Genomic DNA, 6,000 nt, shown 5'->3' with positions numbered 1-6,000 from the left:
CAGTATAAAGATGTCACTCTACTCAATTATTTTATAAGAATTGGATCTCTGTACATTATATTGTCAATATGGAACCAATATAAAATTTATTCTTGGGAACAGTTATAACAGCATTCTGTGTAAAATCAGATGGCACTTCTCCTGTATCGTACATCTTACGCACTAAATGGAATAACCTTGCCATGCTGGCTGATCCTGAGGCAGTCAGTAATTCTGAGGCTATGTCATCAATTCCAGATGCCCCAAAGCTCTGTTGAATTCTGACTTCAAAATTGGTTTCTACAACATGAATAATAAGGTGGCTGGACTGTATCAAGAAAATTATAATAAGAGTTCGGCTATATGGCTGAACGGTCAGCATAGTGTTGTTCCGAGGGCCTCAGGTTCGATTCCCGGCCAGGTCAGGAATTCCCTTGACTTCCAGACTGAGTGTTTGTGCTGCAACTTACGCAGTGCACACAACACTATCCTCCATTACAATAACACACAGTTTTGCATACATGGCAGATGCTGCCCACCCTAGTCTGCCTTACAAGGGTTGTACCAGGTTTTACCAGGATAGCAATAGCCACACAATATTCTTCTTCCTCTTCTTCTTTAGCATTTGTCCTGCCTGGTGGCAAGGTCTGCTGTGTGGATTCATTGTCTCCATATAATTTGGTCTCAGGCCATGTCTGGATATAGTCTTACAGCTTTCAGGTCGTTGTGCACTGTTTTGGTCCATTGCTGTCTTGGTCGCCCCTTGGGCCTCTTTTCAGCGACTTCCAATGTATACACTGACTTTGTCAATGTATTGTCTTCTGCACGCAACACATGCCCAAACCAGCACAGACAGTTTTCCTGCATTTTCTGGATCGGTTCAACGCCAAAACATTTCCTAATATCGTTTCAAATATGATCCAGTCTAGTGATGCCAGCTGTTCACCTAAGCATCTTCAGCTCCATGATGCTTAGTCGACGTTCTGCCTCCTTTGTAGCTGACCAACACTCAGTGCTGTAGAGAGCGACAGGACGGATAACAAGCCGGTAGATCTTAGATTTCAGATGCTCCTTCATCCAACGGTCACAGATGACACCCGTTGCCATTTGCCACTTCAGCCAGGCTGCATGTATCCTTGTGTTGACCTCTTCACTAAGTCGGCCATCATCAGAGATTGTGGAACCAAGATGTTTAAATTTCTCTACTGATGGTAGATCTTCACCGTCAACGTGGATGGTTCCAACTTCTCGAGGATCTAATGTTGTGTATTCTGCCTTCCTTTTGTTGAGGCACAGGCCGTATTGCGCTAGTCGGTTGTTCCACTCTTCTGTTTGGTGCTGGAGATCAAGCTTATTCTCAACAGCCAAAATGACATCAGCATAGAGAAGTGTCCATGGTATTGGCTTGTGCAGATCTGATGTAACAGTGTCCATCACAAGAATGAACAGTAGCGGTGATAAGGCAGAGCCTTGATGGACAACTACAGTGATGTGGAAATCATCGGACACTCAAAATTATTATAGGTAATATAATGAGAAAAAAATCAGATTGGAACACAAGTAAGAGGTACCAATGGTGGTTGAATAGAGGAAGATGGAAAGGTGCCATTAAGAGTCTGACCTGGCTGTAATGAATTAATGAATTAATGATTGATTGATTGATTGATTGATTGATTGATTGATTGATTGATTGATTGATTGATTGATTGATTGATTGATTGATTGATTGATTGATTGATTGATACATTCATTCATTCATTCATTCATTCATTCATTCATTCATTCATTCATTGAGTAATGTCCCAATGAGCTATTAGCTCGAGGGAGGGACTGCCCTTTACAATTTTTGCTTTACAGTTCATGATACAAAGAAAAAAAAGTTTAATATTCTTAATACAATATACGTTGATCACAACAATGTTGGCAGTACACTGGAGAAAATTAACAATTCTATTTATCTGTGGCAATTATAATTAATATATTTCTATATATTTTTGTAAAAAATAACTAAAAAACAGACTTCTTAAATAGTGAAAAAAAATTAATACTCCTTAACTCAATTGACAACTTGCTATATGATGCTGCGGCAGAATATCCTGTGCTTTTTGTTCCATACATTGAAGAGGAAACGTGGCCAGTGTATATGTGATCTATCGACCTAGCCTATACCTAATTTCTGTGTTTAAGGAGATCATACCATTTTTAAGTTTGTAGTGCTTCAAAGTATGTCTTATGCATCCTGACAGGTAAGATGTTCGTGTCCCTGTATACATCATCAATTGAACATTTCAATAAAGTTGTATTTATAAATGAATCTTATGGCCCGTTTTTTTAAGTATTTCAAGATCATTTATTTCTTCTCTATTTTACGAACCCCAAATCATGTTCATATAAAGTAGGAGTGAGTGAGTGAGTGAGTGAGTGAGTGAGTGAGTGAGTGAGTGAAGCTTCTAAGCTTCTAAGCTGCTGTGTAATTAATCCTCAACACTCCTATAACAGCAGGAATTGGAAAAGAGAAATTGATGATAATGGTGATAAGCTAATCATCTCCTCTTAACAGTAGAGGAAAAGCTTGGACTCTTTCAGGAATGAAGAGTCAGAGAATGGTCCTGAAAGGTATGAAAATGAAAGGCTTCTTAAGCTGTGCAAACTTAATACCATTGTGGTCAGAAGAGAACAAGAGTTAAATCAAGAAGGTGAATATGAAGTTTCAGGCAAGTATGTTGAAGTACTGCCAGACTCAACTTGTGATCCATGCTCCCAAGTTGATAGCCCCTTGGTGGGAAAAAGAATCTAGTACTTGCAGTGGTGGTGGTAGTCCACCTCTGTAGCGTAACAGTTAGTGTTATTAGCTGCCGTCCTCGGAGACCCGGGTTGGATTCCCAGTACTGCCAGAAATTGAAGAACGGCAGGAGGGCTAGTATGTGGTTAAAATGGTACGTGCAGCCCACCTTCATTGGGGGTGTGCTTGAAAAGAGCTGCAACATCTCGGGATGAGGATACAAGTTTACATTTACAATGTGCAGGTCGCCTACGGGTTTCAAATCAAAAGACCTGCACCTGGCGAGCTGAACATGTCCTCGGACACTCCCGGCACTAAAAGCCATATGCAATTTTACTTCAGTGGAGATAGTGATAATCAATTTAAGAGAAAGTACAAGAAGAATGAAGGTATCAGCAAATGAAAAAGCAACTTTCATAGAAAGCAAGAAACACAATGATTCTTGTGGTCATGCAGACATGCAACTTGCAAGTAAGGCAGTATTGTTGGACCTTTATGGTTTCTTTATACATACATACATACATACATACATACATACATACATACATACATACATACATACATACATACAGTACATGCATACGTACATACAGGGTGGTGGTAAACAATGTAAACCAGGTATACGAGTGTTAGAGGGATGGTGACACTGATAGACAATTTGAAAAAGAAAAATTGATACCTTGCGCTGTTGTCTTTTTTTTTTTTCTAGTGACTTTACATTGTACTGACACAGATAGGTCTTATGGCGACGACGGGATAGGAAGGCCTAGAGTTGGAAGGAAGCGGCCGTGGACTTAATTAATGTACAGCCCCCAGCATTTGCCTAGTGTGAAGATGGGAAACCATGGAAAACCATCTTCAGGGCTGCCGACAGTGGGATTCAAACCCACCATCTCCCGGATGCAAGCTCACAGCCGCGCACCTCTAACCGCATGGCCAACTCACCCGGTCGTTGTCATTTCATCAGCTGATGAAGTTAGCCAACCAGATCACTTCATGGGCAAATTTTAATGGGCTTTGCAGAGTGGTCGTGCTAAATATGCACATGGCTTAAGACCCACTTGAGAGCATCAATCAAAGAAGGCTTGGGTTGCAATATAGTCCACCGCATGCATGCCACACGGCTGTTTAACGAACATTTCTGTAACTAACCGATCGCCTAGCAGCTACCAATGCCGAGAAATCAGCCTCAAACATGAACACACCATGGGCTTCAGCTCAGAGGTCCATGTTTAAATCCCTCCCTTGCAAAAGGTGTGAAAATGTGAAACCACTGGAAACCATCTTCAGGACCGCCGACAGTCGGTTTCGCACCCACTATCACCCGATCGCAAGGAGTTAGCTATGTGACCCAAACTGTGCAGCCACTTGCTCGGCATGTGTGTGTAAAACCATTGGAACCTCATCTAGTGATTTACTTTGGGACTGTGTAATAAAGAAGAAGAAGTAGTAGTTTGATGGTATAAAAAAAAAAATTGAAGTCATATTCATTCTAATTGTGTGCATCAGGATGGAATTCTTAAAGAACAGATCCTAGAAGTCTGTATAAACTGCTCATAAACTGTTTAAAAAATAAATTAGTTACAACTGTTAGGATGTTAAGGCCATTGCATTTAGCAGCAAAAAGAGAGTGAAGTTTTCCTGATCATCCAGAGCTTGTAAATCTACTTTGGTCAGTGATGGGAGCGAGTTGGCCGTGCGGTTAGGGGTGCGCGTCTCTGAGCTTTAATTCGGAAGATACCGGTAGTAGGCTCGAACCCCACTGTCGGCAGTCCTGAAGATGAATTTCTGTGTTTTCCTATTTTCACACCAGGCAAATGCTGGGTTGTATCTTAATTAAGGCCATGGCTGCTTCCTTCCCATTCCTATCCCTTCCCTGTCTCATCGTCGCCGTAAAACTCCTTTGTGTTGGTGCGACGTGAAACCAGCGAAAAGAACATACAGATGAGCCCGCAGCAACAGGGACTCGTTCTATAGCGGAACAATTACGGTAATTTTAAAATTAGTGAAGGTGGTGGTGGTGATTATTGTTTTAAGAGGAAGTATAATTAGGCAACCATCCTCTATATAACACTAAGCAGAGAGAAAAATGGAAGAGGTCCGACACTTCGAAAAATGAAGGTATCGGCCAAAGGAAGACAAGGTCCACGAAGGGTATGAAAATTAAAGACTCCCTAGGCCTCCATACGTAATACCGTCGGGGTCGGAAAAGAACAAGAGTTGACCAAGGGAGGTCAGATAGGGTAGATGAAAGTGAGGAACCTGGCACAAGTAAGTGGAAGCAATGCCAGGACTCAGCTGAGGGCCCCGTGGTCACCAACCCACACTCCAAAGTACAGAGCCCCTGGAGCAAAATTAGTGAAACTGCTTACCAGTCAATGACTGGTTTTCTATTTACCGAGTAGAGTGGCTGTGTGTTAATAGGCCTAATGCTATTTGCTTTACGTCCCACTAACTACATTTTTTTTTACCGGGCGAGTTGGCCGTGCGCGTAGAGGCGCGCGGCTGTTAGCTTGCATCCGGGAGATAGTAGGTTCGAATCCCACTATCGGCAACGCTGAAGATGGTTTTCCGTGGTTTCCCATTTTCACACCAGGCAAATGCTGGCGCTGTACCTTAATTAAGGCCACGGCCGCTTCCTTCCAACTCCTAGGCCTTTCCTATCCCATCGTCGCCATAAGACCTATCTGTGTCGGTGCAAAGTAAAGCCTCTAGCAAAAAAAAAACCTACATTTTAATGGTTTTTGGAGACACCGAGGTGCTGGAATTTTGCCCCGCAGGAGTTCTTTAACGTGCCAGTAAATCTACCGACACGAGGCTGACATATTTGAGTACCTTTGAATACCACCGGACTGAATCGGAATTGAACCTGCCAAGTTGGAGTCAGAAAGCCAGCATCTCAATCGTCTGAGCCACTCAGCCTGGCTTATGAGAACTTAGTTTATTATTACTCTTTGGTCAAAAATTAGGTTTTTTAATAGAAATCCTTGTTACGCAGGTAATGAATGCGTTTTAATACCTACTAAGCAATTTACGAGTAGCCTACGTTCTTAACGCTTTGAGCTACACAGAACACTGGGGAAACTAATGGTTTTTGCCAGTCATTGTTGTGTGTGATCTAGAGGTCAGACTAACTGCACCTTCAACCAAAGAGACCCAATTTTATATATATATCAGTGAATGTCTGACCGCATTTAATGCAACTGTGGAGTTCCTCTCCTGTGTGAGTCAGTTTGTGC

Source organism: Anabrus simplex, chromosome 11 (genome assembly GCF_040414725.1).
Source record: "Anabrus simplex isolate iqAnaSimp1 chromosome 11, ASM4041472v1, whole genome shotgun sequence".
Classification (NCBI taxonomy): domain Eukaryota; kingdom Metazoa; phylum Arthropoda; class Insecta; order Orthoptera; family Tettigoniidae; genus Anabrus; species Anabrus simplex.
This window is presented reverse-complemented; position numbering follows the sequence as displayed.